Here is a 17679-nt window from a genome sequence, read left to right on the forward strand (position 1 = left end):
TGAATAGCAAAGTATGGACAAGTCCTAATGGAATTAAGTTTTTAGTTGTGTGTGTGTGTGTGTGTGTGTGTGTGTGTAAGACAGAAAACTAAAATTATGATCTGAGAAATAAGAGCAAGATTTTTATTTCTCATATAATACTGAAGTATGAAAAGAGACATACTGAAACTTGGTAGTTGTTTTTTTCTTAACTGGCGTGACTATTGTTTATTAAATGTTTTTTTTCCTTTTTCTTTGCTATTGTTCTCCAACCCCCAATAAAGATAAAACATACTCTATATTAATATAATTTATTTTAGCATTTAAAATAATTTAAATTCTCATTAAAATCTACAATAAGCTAATTATTATAGTGCTATGAAAGCAAAGAAATTGAAGCTATTATTCTTTCTAGGTCCCACAGTTACCTAGGGGGGAATATCTAAATATATGTCATTATATTTAAAATTTAGCATTATTTTCTCATGAGAAGAAAAATAAAAGTGGCCAGAAAGCTAAGTCCTCCATTCACTGATTTATTAATCTCACAAATATTTATTTTGCCTTGACTGGGAGACAGGCATAGTTCTAGGGATTTGGAGAATACATCGGTAAACAAAATGATTGAAGATTGCTTGTTCTGTAGAGTTTCTAGTGTGAAAAATTGAAATAAAGAACATAATAAACACATGACAAGTTTAGTGAGGTAGCGTTTCAAGAGCTGGGGAGGGGTGGGAAAAGGAGAGAGAACAGTAGCTGCACAGAGCATTATGGAAATAGCAATGCAGGAGGTGCCGGGGCTTGTTATGACCTAGGATAAAAGACACATGAATCCTAGTGACTTCAAGACTGATAGTAGTGACAAGGTTTATGTGTTGGGGGCAGGGAAGATTGTTTTCTTGGACTCCTCCTTCTCATTTGATAATGGAGGCAAAAGATCTAGTTAAGTCTTGCCTCAGTGCACAGGCCCTCTCTTGACCCTGTGGTGGTAGGAGGCTTAAGGTTCGTGTTGCTTTATACTCAGAGCAATACTCAGACTCATTTATTTTTACTCATTGGCACACAAGTGTCTTTAGCCTGAGTGTGTGTGCTTTATCTTGACCACTGTTTATGGGCTGAAAGAATTCTGTAGAAGCAGCCTTCTATACCAAGAGAAAGTACTGCACCTTCACATGTTTACTTCTTCTTTTTATGGGTGGAATGAAAAGTGCCAGCACCTCTGAATTATTAAGCTATTAATAAAGCATCATAGTGTTCAGAATATTTCGTTATATGCCATGATGTTTGGAGATAGTTGGAATGCTTTAATTTAGATTATAATCTTGATACCCACGCTTGATCAAGATATTTGCCTCAATTATAGAGCTTTATTAGTCCATTCTCACACTTCTATGAAGACGTACTTGAGACTTGAAGGGTCCAGCCCTATGGGGCTTAGCAGGTGTTCTCCCCATGTGCAGAGACGAGAGATTGTAAGAAATAAAGACACAAGACAAAGAGATAAAGAGAAAACAGCTGGGCCCGGGGGACCACCACCACCAATATGCGGAGACTGGTAGTGGCCCCGAATGGCTGGGTGCGCTGATATTTATTACATACAAGACAAGGGGGCAGGGTAAGGAGGCTGAGTCATCTAAGTGATTGATAAGGTCAAGAAAGTCATGTGATCGTGGGACAAGGGACCCTTCCCTTTTAGGTAGCTGAAGCAGAGAGGGAAGGCAACATATGTGAGCATTTTCTTCTATGCACTTATAGGAAAGATCAAAGACTTTAAGACTTACTATTTATTCTACCGCTATCTTCTAAGAACTTTAAAGAGGAACCAGGAGTATGGGAGGAACATGAACGTGGACAAGGAGCATGACCATTGAAGCACCGCACCACAGAGAGGGGTTTAGGCCTCTGGATGACTGCGGGCAGGCCTGGATAATATCCAGCCTCCCACAAGAAGCTGCTGGAGCACAGTGTTCTCTGACTCCACGGGAGACTCCCTTTTGCTCCCTTTTAACCTGTCTGTTAAGTAACAGGTGCCTTCCCAGGCACTGGAGTTACCGCTTGACCAAGGAGCCCTCAAGTGGCCCTTATGCGGGCATGACAGAGGGCTCACCTCTTGCCTTTTTGGTCACTCTTCACAATGTTCCTTTAGCACCTCACCCTATACTCGCCGGTTATTCCTTGGTAATATGAGTAATACAACAAAGAGTAATATTAAAGGCTAATGATTAATAATGTTTATACTAATGATTGATAATGTCCATGACCATCTCTATATCTAATTTGTATTATAACTATTCTTCATTCTAACTATTTTCTTTATTATACTGAAATAGTTTGTGCCTTCAGTCTCTTGCCTCGGCACCTGAGTAATCCTTTGCCCACAGACACTGGGTAATTTATAAAGAAAAGAGGTTTAATTGGTTCCTGGTTCTGCAGGTGATATGGGCTTCTGCTTCTGGGAAGGCCTCAGGAAACTGACAATCATAGTGGCAGGTGAGTAGGAAATGTGCACGTCTTCACATGGCCAGCAGGAGAGAAAGAGGGCGAGGAGGGAGGTGCTACACACTTGTTTTTATTTATTTATTTATTTATTGAGACAGGGTCTCGCTCTGTCACCAAGGCTGGAGTGCAGTGGTGTGAACACAGCCTATTGAAGCCTCAAACTTTTGTGCTCAAGTGATCAATCCTCCCACTTCAGCTTCCTGACTAGCTGGGACCACAGGTGCATGCCACTGTACCTGGCTAATTTTTTGTATTGGTAGAGAAGAGGTTTTGCCATGTTGCCCAGGCTGGTCTTGAACTCCTGGGCTCAAGCAATTCACCCAATTCAGCCTCCCAAAATGCTGGGATTACACACATGCACCACTGCACCCAGCCACTGCACACTTTCAAACAACCAGATCTTGTCAGAACTCACTCACAAAAGAGCAGCAAGGGGGAAGTCAGCCCCCATGGTCCAATCACCTCCCACCAGGCCCTTTCTCCAACACTGGCGATTACAATTTGACATAAGATTTGGGTGGGGGTACAGAGCCAAACCATATCAAGAGCCTAGCAGAATGGAGATCTTTTTCTTTCTTGTTAAACATTCTTAACTTCTAAAGTCATAAGGTATTGTATTAGTTTCCTAAGTGTGCTCTAACAAATTACCACAAATTTGGTCATTAAAACAACAGAAATGTATTGTCTTACAGTTCTGGAGGCCATGAAATCCAGCATGCCCAGGTCCCCTCTGGCGGATCCAGGGAATAATCTGATTTTTTGTTCGTTTGTTTTTTATTTATTTTTTGCTCCTTTTAGATTCTAGTGGTTGCCCTGGCATTCTTGGGCTTGTAGCCTCATCACTCCAATCTCTGACACCATCTTCACATTGCCTTCTCTGTGTGTGTCTGCATGAAATCACCCTTCACCTTTCTCTTATAAACACACTTGTGATGCCATTTAGGATCTACCTCGATAATCCAGGATACTCCGGATCTAGCTCTTTCTGTTTAGTTTATTTTTCATTTTTTTTTTTATTTCTTTTATGAGATGGAATCTTGCTCTGTCACCCAGCCTGAAGTGCAATGGCACAATCTTGGCTCATTGCAACCTCCACTTCCCAGGGTGAAGTGATCCTCCCACCTCAGCCTCCTGAGTAGTTGGGTCTACAGGTGCCAGCTGTCATGTCCAGCTAACTTCTGTAATTTTTGTAGAGATGGGGTTTCACCATATTTCTCAGGCTGATCTCACATCCCTGGACTGAAGTGATCTGCCCACTTCGGCCTCCCAAAGTAGCTCTCTCCTCAGACTTTTAACCTAATCACGCCTTTCATCTTACAAGACACATTCACAGGTTTTATGAATTTGATGTGGATATCTGGGGTAGGGGCCATTTTTCTTTCTGACACAGGTAGGATAAAAACAAAATCCACTTACTGGAAAAAACTTAGATGTTACTATTTTGACAAGAGAAAAAGGAATTATCTTGATAATTTTAGTTGATCAAAACTCACTACAGTTCAAAATTACTCCCTATATCTTCCCTTATCCCAGTTTCCCCATGGCATAGTGGTGAAGCAAAGGCTATAGAAGACATTGGGGAGTTTTTCAGCAGACAAACTACCAGTGTTCCCTTTGCCATTTGTAGTCACACTTTCAGGATCTTATCTTTACTAGCTTTTGGAATTAAATATATTTACATCTTTCCATAAACCATTAGGAATGCTGAAAATAACATATTCTTGACCTGTGATGTCAAACCATAAAACAGCTAAGTGTATACATGAGATAGGAAAAAAATTAATTGCTTTCTTCATTATAAGTCTTATTTAAATATTTATATTTGATAAAACTAAGCCCCATGTAATTATGTTCCATTATATCATTTTAGCAAAAATATGCTAATATATTTTGAAAGATATTACGTGCAAGACGCTATTCTTAGAATCTTCCTGTATTAAGCCATGAAATACACTCAGCAACTCAATGAGGAAGGATGTTATTATCCTCATTTTTCACATGAGGATCCTAACATGGAGAGATGCTGGGGGTGGAGAGTAATGGTACATTCAAGTCAATTTGCACAAAGTCCTACAAGATTTTCTAAAACTCAGGCTTCTGAGTCTGCCCTCTTGATTACTGCACTAGACTAAGGGTGAAGTTACTGAGACCAGTAAGATGAGACATATTTCTTTAATAGAAACATTTTAACTTATTTATTTGGAAAGAAATGGATGTAGCAACAGCATTATGCTGATTTGTCAGTCAAAGACCCCTTGCCTCCCCAATCCTAAACAGTGAATAAATATAGTCACTCTGTTTTCTTCAATTTTACTGTTAACTCTATATAAAAATTAGATTTAAATGTTAATTGTCATAATTTTACACTTAGTATTTATTACATTTTTACTTAAGTAATTTACAGGACCTATCAACATCATAAAAGAACTTTAAAATTTTAGAATGCAATGTATTCATTTTAAAAATTGATTTGTTTTAATATTACATATTGCTTATATCTTATAATGATGTAAAATGTATTCACATGCAAAACAGTGATTGTGAACAATATGATATATGAAATTAAATAAGGAAGAAAAGTAATTGTTACTGGGTTCCTATTATATGCCAGGCACTTTTCACTGTAAGGTAGAGTGGATGAAGTAGTCATTTTATAATCTAATACACACACATATGCATATATATTAAAAGGGAGTATATATAATAAAAAAATGCATATATATACACATACATATAACACATACACACACACCCATACATATGTATGTACATATGTTTTTAGACATATAAATACACATATACACATATATAGACATATATACACACATACATATACATATATATACACATATCTATGTCTAAACCTGTAGAAAAAACATATATATGGGTGTTTTATATATACCATATATATATATGTTTTTTCTACTGGTTTGCTTTCTCTGGAGATCCCTGACTGATATAATAATTTAGCTTGCTATGTAAATCATATACAAAAATACATATGTGTGGATATATACATATACATATGTGTGGATATGCAAAATATCTTATGTAGGTCAGCATAAGAATCTCTCTCTCTATATATATATATAAAATACACATGTGTATTTATATAAACACATATGTATATGTGTGTGTATATGTCATATATGTATGTGTGTGTGTGTGTGTGTATACTTACATATATATAGAGAGAGTGATTGATTTTGTTTATCTAGTGAAGGGTGGCAAGTTCAAAATCTGTAGATCACTCCAGCAGTCTGGACGCTCTAAGTCAGCTGATATTGCAGAAATTCTTATTTCTCAGGGAGCCTAAATTTTGTTTTCTAGACCTTTAACTAATTGGATGAGACCCACACACATTATGCAGACAATCCCCTTTATTTAAGTCAATTGATTGTGGAAGTTAATCATATCTACAAAATACCTCAATGCAAGACCAAATGAGTGTTTGAATGAATAAATGGGCATTATAACTTACCATCTTCATAGATTCAAGTAATGACCACACCCATTTTTCTTTATATGGAGGAATACATTTATTTATTTAAAATTATGTGCTCTCATCTACCGTTATATTTCCATCGCACCTTTGCTACACACTAAAAAGAAAACTGGTGAAATACTTTTACAAATTAGTATCAGTTTTCCTTTTCTATTTCATATTCTTCTTTTATAATTTTCTAATGTGATTTTTTCTCTTCCTTAAGAGCAATAGCTTGCAAATCAAAGCTTGCAATCAAAGCTTCTGTTAAAAGAACTAAGCCACAGCAATTCTTTTGTAATTCTAAGGGAAAAAAATGACAAGGATTTTGACAGTTTTACAAAAAGGCACATTACACCTTGTTCAGGCATCCTAATTTTTTCTTCTTAGATTAAACATAATTGGGACATTATTGCTTTAAACCATGCTTTTCTTGTCATATAACATTTAGGACTAGCCTGCTGTCTTTGTTCAGCAAGCTTTAAACATACAAAGATAAGATGTGATCTGCTCCATAATGACTAATTTTAACAATGAACTGTAGGAGGGTTAAATATAGGCGTCAGCATGCCATTATATATAATCAGTAACAGTGGGTACAGTAAGAACACGGAAAATAGCTGGAGGATAGGTTTATTATAAGCATCGTGGCTTGAACAAAGTGGAAAGAATGTAATGTTTTGACTGATGAAGTCTCTCTATAAAGTGCCTATGGAGATAAAAAAGCTAAATTAGTTTCAATCTTGTCTACATCTTTAGTAGACACGCACACAGCTTTAGGGTTTGCCACAATAGAAAACAAAAGAAGAAACAACCTTCTAAATGTTATGAATAAAGTTTTTTTTTGTAAGACAAATAAGTATGCTATTCATGTCAGAACATGATGTCTTTGAAGCAGCAATATTTGATAATATTCACAACCAAATAAGGGTCATTCCCAGATTATGTTCATTTAAGTTTGAATTGTCTTTTCATTTGACATATAAGAATTGGATTCTCTTTAAATCTTTTTTGCAAAAATAGTTGGCCGGCAAGTCTAAAAGTTTTAAGCATTCCTAACAATTTTGCTAATGCTTTCTTCCCTCAAAAAAATAATAAAACTACGATAACTTTCAAAGAAACATATATTTTTGAAGAAAACCGAAATGAACAAACAAAAAAGAGCAACATTCTGTATTTTTGTCACCTTAGCACCACTAGGCCTGCAGATAGTTCTGATGCTTAACACACGTTCTTTCTTCTGCATATCCTTGTGAAAGTCAATGATAGAGAAAGCTGCCTGATCTCTAATTCAACCCCCATGTCTATTGAATGACAGTCTTCCCTTTGAGTTGGTTTTGTAACTAACACTATGCTTTTAGAAATTCAGACTGTCTGACTTGGTACCCTCGCTTCAACATTTCCTAGCCAGGTGACCTTAGGAAGATTATTTAAGCACACTCTGCCTTAGTGTAATAATTTATAGAATAGAGAAATTTATAAACTCTAGCCACAGAGTTTTTTGGAGTATTATTTTCTTCTTACCTTGAATTTATTCCATTTTAAGTTCCTTTAAGGTATTAAATATGTTTGCTCTTTTAAGCAGTCCTAAATCCTTAGGAAAGTAGGTGCATCATAAATCATGGATGGCCTATTTCAGACTAGCTCTCTCCAAATCTGTGGATTAAGGCCATTCTTAGTTAGAGTCCTATCAGATGTTTCTTTCTGCTTTCTTGAAGTAGCTTCTTCTTCACTATTTTATGTCAATATTGTTAAACAATAGCTGATACCTTCTAACAGTTATTATGTGATGGGCATCATTCTAAGAAATTTTTCCCATCTTATAATAAACATATGAGTAAATACCTTTTTATCAGTTTTTTAAAGATGAAGCAACTAATGCTTATATGCTAATACCACTTGCCTAAAGACACATGGTTAATAAATTGAAGAAAGAAAATTTTATTCAAGCCAATCAGGCTCTGCAACTTCCTGTCTTTAAAAGATTCTGTGGCAAAGTCTTCATAGTTGTTTATGACATTATATATTTCCTCTTCTTCTTTTATAATAAAATGTTTAATTTTTATCTGGGCTAATGGTGACCTAAAATAAGATAGCACTCCCCACTTCCATCTTGCATATCGAATGGCCATGTGACAAGTTCTGCCCTGTTAGACAAAAGCACACGTGTCATGTGATATCAATCAAATTTCTCAACAGAGAAGTGTTAAAATCTTACCTTCCTCTGACTTTCTTTCTGTGCTATGTAATAAAGTTTTGTGATCCTAAATGTATCAAAAGGGAGTTACTTATGACAAGTGACTCAGCCCACAGTGGAACTGCCGACCCCTCAAAGTGAAAAACATGAATAATGGACTGAGGCGATGATAATGCCTGCTGTGCCCAGGCACCCCCCAAGACCAAACAAGAAAGTGAAGCTAAAAGGTGGCTTACATAACGACCATGGACATTCCTATGGAGGGCCATAACACATCAAATAAACTGATCATGGCCAGGATGCCTGCAGACACTCTGCCCATGAAAACTCTGAGGCCTCCTCTCCTCAGACGCCACAGAAAACTCTTCTTTGAAAGAGCAGTGAACCCCCTCCCCAAGCCCTGTCAGCATGTCATGGGAAATCCAGAGCTGCCCAGCTTATCACTCAGTGTGCTGGTCTCCCATGCTACTTGCTGGGGCTTGTTACCCCTCCTCTTATTACTGACTGTGTGTGGGGTGAATGTGTGCATGATTGGTGGTGTGTAAAAGCCTTTCAATAAACCTTCAATTCTAAAGCATTTCATTGGCAACTGATACGGTTTGGCTCTGTGTCCCCTCCCCACCCAAATCTCACCTTGAATGATAATAATCCTCGCATGTCGTGGGAGGGACCTGGTGGGAGGGAATTGAATCATGGGGGTGAGTTTTTCCTGTTCTGTTCTCATGATAGTGAATGAGTCTCAGGAGATCTGATAGTTTTATAAAAGGGCAGTTCCCCTGCTCACGCACTCTTGCCTGCGACCATGTAAGACATATCTTTGATCCTCTTTCACCTTCCACCATTATTTTGAGGCCTCCCCAGCCATGTAGAACTGTGAGTCAATTAAACCTCTGTTTCATTATAAATTACCCCAGTCTTGGGTATGTCTTTACTAGCAGCATGAAAATGGACTAATATAACATCTGAGTCATTGTGAGGAGTTACCACAACCAGGCTGATTGAAACCTGACAGGATAGTCTGGAACAAGAATGCAATGGGTGGAGCTTTAAGATTGTTAACCAAAAAGTGACGAAGCCAGATGCCTGGAATGAAAGAGGTTTGTTTAGTCAAAGACTGAAGATGCAATGGGGAAAACACAAGTTCAGGAGCCTCTGTGATCTGTGCTTTTTCCAAAGAGGTTTTTGGGGACTTCCATATTTAAAAAGGAAAGAATAGGCAGGAGGGCAAAAAAGAAGGTAGGCAGTGAGGCAAATGGTTACATTATTGTGAGGTTCTTATTAGGGCTCAGTAAATCTGCAATTTACATGTGAAAAGAGGGAGCAGAGGAAAAAGTCAATTATGCATTTGTCTGGTACTCAGTACATCTACATTTTACATAAGATAAGGATGTGAAAAGAGGGAGTAGAGGAAAGTCAATCATGCATTCCTCTCAGTGTAGTTGGAAGGATGATTTCTGGTCTTGTTCTTGTCCTGTACCTATGAAGATAAGCTAGTAATTGACATCGTCAGGGTGAGATTCAACAGAACTCAGTTTCAGGGCTAGTTTATAGGTGGGATATGGATCTTGAAAGATTTCTGAGGGAGGGCATCAAAGGAGATATGTGACCTTCTACTATTGTGGGAACCTGGCTTATGGATGAGACTATGACACACATGAGGCTAACAACACAAGGGTTGTTAAATGACAGCTATCGTCTGGGAACAAAAGGAAGGTAGTATTGCGTGACTCAGTTCCCAAGCTTAACTTTCCCTTCAGTGTATGTGAGTTTGTGTCCCAAAGATTCGATTTTCTTTCACAGTATTTATCTTGGCCCATAAGGTGGGAGCCAATGTTTAGGAATGTCAGAGTAAAATAGATGGAAGGAAACAAATTATATGGAACTTAATGTCATCATCTACCTATATGAAGATTCTCTTTATGTGAATAAATAAGATATTGTTAATTAATAACTACTAACTATATTTATCCATTACATACCACAAGGTGGGAGCCACTGTTTAGGAATGTCAGACTAAAACAGACGGAAGGAAACAAATTATATGGAACTTAATATCATCATCTACCTATATGAAGATTCTCTTTATGTGAAAAAATAAGATATTGTTAATTAATAACACTGACTTTATCTATTACATGCAATCTAATAAAGTTCTGATAGAATGCTTTACATTTGGTCTGAAAAAAATTAGATCTGACAAGGCACATATGAACTGCAGACATGCTTTGCTTGGGCCAGACACTCTTTTTAAAAAAAAACAGTATTTCACATGAAGTTCCAGATTTTAGGCTACTCCTGGGATATTATATCCAGCAACACTGAGATAAGCATGCATTTTATTGTGCAGCCCTGTGCGCCAGCTTTCTGCGTCTTTCATTCACTTGCCTTTCTCTTATGCCTTGAAAGTGTCTGCCAATTGAATACAGCTGTCGTTGCTGTATCAGCATGGGGTCACTTCTTTGTGCAACTTGCTTTAATGTGCTACTTTGGATTAATACCCCCAAATAGTGCTAACTAAAAATAATCTCTCAGAATCACTAATGATTTCAAAATATGGAATAGAGTGCATTTGTTTGTTCAAGAAGATCTAATATAGATAAAATATTCCTCAAAAGTGAAAAGTGTGAGTAAAAAATGCAGGGATATAAAATGTCTCCACTTTTCTTTGAAAAGTAAATCATTATTTCTATGCACTATGCCTACATATTGGGCTCACAGCAGTCCAATAGGAGTTGTATCTAATTAGATTTTCTATATGCATAAAACGCATTTTAAAAACCTGTGACATAAGACATAACCCACTAGCTTGTAACCATGCTATAGAAAGACAATGATTCATTAAGAATATAGCACATAAATTGCTTTAATTATACTTAGAAGCAGCATGATACCCAAGTTCTAAGAAGGAAAAAGGATAGCAGTGTCCTAGAATGAAATTTAAATATGATTAACTTCTTCAAGACTCATTCATAGTTGTGTCTACTCTTGTTTGTTTTCAGATACTCTTTAAGAAAAGTTAACTTCCCCCTAACCACTCTCATTTAACTGCTCTTCCTGGTAGCTGTTATTAACTTGATAATAGGGACTCCAAGTCTATGCAAACCATTTCCATACTATGTTTTAGATAACAAGGGAACAATTTGCATAGGTTGAAAAATTTGTGAAGTGCTTTCACAAGCATTAATGCCTTTGGTTGTCATAAAAATAGTGAGTACTTGGAAGTGTTTATTTCTCATGATAAGGAAATATTTCCGTAAACGTAGTCCCTTCTCAACTGGCTTTGATTTACTCTTCTACATGCTAGACAAAAATTTCCTTCAAATGCCATTATCATATAGCTCACCACTTAGAGCACTTCAATATAATTGCATCTCAAGAGTGAAGGGCTTTTAATGATTTATGTTTAAGAATTAGCTATGGGGAAATTTTTCTTATTTAAACACATATTAAAGCTACAACATAGCTTTTTCCTTTTGTGGGCTGGATGACTTTCTTGCGGCCAACTAATGAGGCACTTTTTTATAAAGACTACATCAATCTTTAATATAGCTTATCTTGATCCTAGAGGTGAAGATAAAAAGACATTAAGTGGTTCAACCAGCTTCTTTATTATAGCTCTAAATTTAAGGAAATGCATGTTGCCATAAAAAGGAACAAGGAAAATAACCTTACATTTGTGAAAATATATTGAGTTGCCACAAAATAAGAACTCAGCATGAGCTGATGATAACATAAATGATTTGAGGTTTACAATGGAGGTACAGCTTTTATATGGTACAAGTTTTATCGTAGAATAAGACAAAACATATCCTAAAGCCCACTACTTTTGGAGAAAGGTAACACAAAGCCATTATCATTCACTGGCAATAAGCAATGATCATTTGATTGTAATGATACACTCAAGTCATCCAAAAGAAAAGTAAAAACATGAAAATAAATTGAAAGAAACAAAAAAATTGAAAGAATAGTTGAGACATTAAAAAAAGGAGAGAAGAGAAAAAGACTGAGAATAGATGTAGATGTTTTAGAGTAAGGGTTAGCCAAGCCATTAAAAAGAGAGTCACTGAATATTAGAACTATGCACTTAGTTCATATTTTGTGAAAGTTTGGAAATACACATTTTAAAAAGCATGCAATCTTTTCAAAAACAGTGGTTATTTTTCACTGAATAAAGTAATAGTACATATGTAATTTTTCTAAAATTATAGGAAATTTTCCCCAAAACATTATGTATTTATTTTTATTATTTATTTATTTATTTTGAGATGGAATCTTGCTCTGTTGCCCAAGCTGGAGTGCAGTGATGTGATTTCAGCTCACTGCAACCTCAGCCTCCTGGGTTCAAGCGGTTCTCCTGCCTCAGTCTCCTGAGTAGCTGGGGCTACAGGTGCGTGCCACCACACCCAGCTAATTTTTGTATTTTGGTGGAGACAGGATTTAACCATGTTGCGAAGGCTGGTCCCCAACTCCTGACCTCAAGTCATCTGCCCACCTTGGCCTCCCAAAGTGCTAGGATTATAGGCTTGAGCCACCATGCCCAGCCTATTTATTTTTGAACATTAGAAAAAATATAATGTGATTATAGAGTTCTATAAAGCAGAGTTTTGAGGTTAATGGAGTTGTGGATATCCTGTTAAGCAAAAAAATGTATTATGTTTTCAATTTATACATACAAATAATAGATGTAAATGGACTAAACTGATGAGCAGAGGGATAGACTAATAGAGTAGAAGAGATTCAAAAATGTTGAGAATTAGAGAGATGACTGTAGTTTAAGAGATGTCTGTTCTATCTGAGGCACCACTATGCTCAAAATGACTTTATATCTATACACAAACTGATGGCGAGCATGATAATAATGAAGATTCAAATGACTGAGTTATAGAGACTATTCATTTCTTTATACATTCAACCAGCTAAGCATTCTAGAGTCTATTTTTCCCCATATGAAGCAGAGGATGATCACTGCTGTTCTAATCCAAAGAATAAAAATTGTAATTATTTATAAGGAGCAGATAATCCAGCTCTGATTAAATTCTTGAACTACAATCCTCCTTTGGTACCTGCAGGGAATTGTTTCCAGGATGTTCTGCACATACCCAAATCTGCAGGTACTCTAGTTCCTGATATAAAATAGCATCATATTTGCATATAACCTATGCATATCCTTCTGTATACTTTAATTAATTTTTAGATTACTATAATAATCTATAATTATTTATAATTAATAACTTAATATTTATAGTTGTTATACTGTATTGTTTAATACAGTATACTGTATTAAATAGTTGTTATACTGTATTGTTGTTGTTATACTGTTGTTAATAGTTGTTATACTGTATTAATAGTTGTTATACTGTATTGTTTAGGAAATAATGACAAGAAAAAATCTGTACATATTCAGTACAGACACAATTTTTTGAACATATACATGTATTTTTAGATTCAGGGAATATATGTATGAATTTGTTACATGAATATTTTGTGTAATCCTGGAGTTTGGACTTCTATTGAACACACCAGCCAAATAGTAAACATAATACCCAGTAGGTAGTTTTTAGTGCTTGTCCCCCTTCTTCTTTACCACTTTTTGGAGTCTCTACTGTTGATTAGTGGTTGATTAAATCCATACACAGGAATCCACAAACACAAAAGGCAAACTGTATTCTAAAAGAGAATGTTGTATTAGCAAGAATAAAGGACTTGCTCATGTAAATGCCTCTCACCACTCAAAGATCAAATGTGAAACTCAAATATACCTGTTTTTGGTGTCATAATAAACATATTCTCATACTTAAATTAATTTAAGATTTTGAATTTGGCATAGAAATTATATCAATCATGATGTCAAGATTTAATATTTAATATTAAGTAAAATAAATTACAAATTACCACATGATTCCATACTTAAGAAAATGTTGCTTCTCTTTAAAATTTGATATTAAAATTTGATAAAATAAAGTATTAAAATTTGATAAAATAAAAAAACTGAATTGAAATACTTTATTCAATGCATTTTTGACTGGAAATATATTTCATAAATAAAATGTTTGAAAATACTATACCAAAATATCTTCATATTATTTCTATTGAGAGAACAATTTTTATGGAATTTTACCTTATAGCATAATTTCAAAGAGATTATCTGTAATTTATCTTTGGTCCAAACATATAGATTTTTCTGAATGTAAAATATATATATATATTTTTTGAGACAGAGTCTCGCTCTGTTGCCAGGCTGGAGTGCAGTGGTGCGATCTTGGCTCACTGCAACCTCCACATCCCGAGTTCAAGGGATTCTCCTGCCTCAGCCTCCCGAGCAGCTGGGACTACAGGCGCCAGCCACCACGCCCGGCTAATTTTTGTATTTTTAGTAGAGACAGGGTTTCACCATGGTGGCAAGGATGGTCTCGATCTCTTGACCTTGTGATCTCCCAGCCTTGGCCTCCCAAAGTGCTGGGATTACAGGCGTGAGCCACTGCACCTGGCTGTAGTTCAATTTTTTTTTTTTTGCGCATAACAATTATCTGCTAAAAAATTCAATGAATTCTATTCAGCCATAATATGATTTTAGAGACTAATGTCATAGCAACATTTTAAAATGATAATTATTTTCATTGATTTTACAATATGCTCACACAAATATTGTTTGGTTTTGTGGTTGCAATAGATTCTTTTATAAAGAAGCTTCTGTTCACAGATGTGTTCACACAATCCTGCCCATTTAATAGTGAATTTAGTTAATTAAAATTACGTACTCTTACTCTTTCAGTTATGTTCAATAACCGGTTCAAACATCTGTAAAATGTTAATTAAATTTGACATGTTTTTAAAATAACTATGCTGATAAGTTTACAGAGCATTTTTATAATTCTAATAGAGAACATACTGATTGCACATAAATGATGGAATTACCTAGGAACAATCTGAGTTATTTGCTTACAATTTATTTTTTTGCTGTATACTGTTTCATTAAATTTTAACAACTCTGAGAGGTAGTTATGATTCACTCCATTTCCAACTGATAGTCAAATGTCAAGGCTATGTCCTCAGTCAGCCTTATATCTGGGAACAGGAACAGAGACCTACAGTCTCCAATCCAATATTTCTCGACTTCACTTTGCTTATACAGTGAAACTGATTAAATGATATATGCATGATTTTGTCTTTAAAAAGTTGCACTTAATTAAGCAATAAAATATCTTCATAAGAAACAAAAGACTATCATCGAGTGTACAAAATTGTTACATTGTCCAATAAGTCAGTAGTTACCAAATTTTTAATTATTTGCATCACATCAGAGCATGAAAATGATACATCATTTATTAGAGAATACACTCCTCCAACACACACATAAATACTTGCAAAAATAAAGATATTTTTATTCTGTTAAAGTTTAATATCGATTTCTGTTTTATGACTTCCTAATTTTTTGTCTAAAAAGAAAGTAATAAAATATTCAATCTATCATTCAACATATGTGAGTGTTTATGCAGTTAAAGAAAATGAGCACACAGTAACTTGTGAACAAATCCAAGCTACTGCCTTACATACAAAATTAAATTCACCAGGGTAAAGTAGAATGGAGAGTTAAATATGGTAATATAATCTTTGTTTCTCTACTTTCTCCACACTCCCTCATCCTATTCTGTCATCCTTTCTTCCTTTCTTTTTTCTTCGTCCTTCTTTTCTTCCTTTTTTCTTGCCTTCGTTATTTCCTTCCTTTCTTTTTATTATTCTTACTTTTGCAGATGTTTTGAAAAGCAAATGTATTTGCTACTTTTTACATGTTTCAATTCTATAGCTTCTTTAAAATAAAATATGTTACCCGTTTCTCATGAAAGTAAATTTAATTTTTATTATATTAATTTTATTTATTTATTTATTTTGAGACGGAGTCCTCCTGCTCCGTCGCCTGGACTGGAGTGCAGTGGCGCTATCTCGGCTCACTGCAAGCTCCGCCTCCCGGGTTCACGCCACTCTCTTGCCTCAGCCTCCCAAGTAGCTGGGGCCACAGGCGCCCGCCACCACACCCTGTTAATTTTTTGTATTTTTTAATAGAGATGGGATTTCACCGTGTTAGCCAGAATGGTCTCGATCTCCTGACCTCGTGATCCGTCCACCTCAGCCTCCCAAAGTGCTGGGATTACAGGAGTGAGCCACCGTGTCTGGCCATAAATTAATTTTAATTACGTAAAAGCTAAAGTTAAAAAAAAAAAAAAGCAACTGCCATCCCAGAACCTGTAGATAAACATTTTATATATATACATGCATAGATAGATACATGGATAGGATACACAGATAGTGAGTAATGAAAAGAGGATCATACATTATTTCATTACTCTGTAATTTGTTTTTATCTATATTAATAGGAACTATTCTAAACATCACTTAAAATAGCAATGCTAAGTATGCAGCCATTTAACTGATCCATTATTGCAAAAATTCAAAATGATTCTTCTTGTTAATCTTAACCACATTGCGATGGCCATTACTATAATTACATATATGTGCACATGCATTCTCATGTCTTTAAAGACCTAACAATACACAGTTTTGGTCAGATTAAAATAAAACGTGGTATTTAATATCTATTTTCAGATTGGTATCCTGAAAGTTGTACCAATTTACCATCTCTGTCATTCATGAGAATGTCCAACCAAAAACTGTTCAGAATTTTGAGTGGTATTATCACATACTATACTCTCACTAAATATGTCACAGTGGTGCACAGGTTCTGAGACGGTCCTCAGTGATCCCTCTCATGGTATCCAGGCAAGATGGATAATCCCCACCCCTTCAGTGTGGGCTACATCTAATGACCCACTTCTCTGGAATAGAATAATGCAAAAGTGATTGTATGTGACTTACTAGGTTACAAAAACACCATGGCTCTCACCTTGCTAGCATTTTCTTACACATTCTGGTTCTCTCTTGCTTGCTGTGCTGAACCCAGCTGCCATGTGTTTCCTGCCCTATGGAGAGGTACATGCTGCAAAGAACTAGGACAGCCAGCAAGGATTCGAGGCCTTTGTTCCAACAACCCGAAATGGAATCTTGCCAACAAATGCATGAGTGAGCTTGGAAGCTAATCCTCCCTGCTTAAGCTTGAGCTGACTGCAGTCCTGGCTGATACCTTAATTGCGGCCTGTGAGACCCCGAACAAGAGGACCAAGGAAAGTCACATTCAGATTCCTCACCCAAAGAAACTATGACATCATGTTTGTTATTTTAGGGTCTAAGTTCTGGGGGTTATTTGTTACACAGAAATAGATAAATACAGTTGTCGAAAAACAAGAAACTTTTTTTTAAATGATTTTGAGATTTATTTAAAAGTTTTAACTTTTATACATGTTTCGTTTTATTTCTAGATTTACTAATAAATTTTCATAGTTCTGCTTTCTTGGATTAATTTATAAAATGAATAATTTCTACTATATTTTCAACTACCTTTCTGATATTTCACCTAAATCATAAAATGTTTCTCCCAGTATTTATTATCATAATAAAATATCTTAGC

General features: G+C 35.6%; 1 long non-coding RNA gene across 1 annotated transcript in view; it reads right to left on the reverse strand.

Annotated features, from left to right (window-relative positions):
• Nucleotides 1-17158, reverse strand: part of LOC109029357 (uncharacterized) — a 78146-nt gene extending 60988 nt beyond the window's left edge. The window contains exon 1 of the long non-coding RNA XR_008670830.1: nucleotides 17059-17158. This is a non-coding gene — a long non-coding RNA (uncharacterized lncRNA). The remainder of the gene's footprint in view (nucleotides 1-17058) is intronic.
• Nucleotides 17159-17679: the final 521 nt, after the last annotated feature.

The sequence above is a fragment of the Gorilla gorilla genome, chromosome 14 (assembly GCF_029281585.2).
Source record: "Gorilla gorilla gorilla isolate KB3781 chromosome 14, NHGRI_mGorGor1-v2.1_pri, whole genome shotgun sequence".
NCBI classification, from domain to species: Eukaryota; Metazoa; Chordata; class Mammalia; order Primates; family Hominidae; genus Gorilla; species Gorilla gorilla.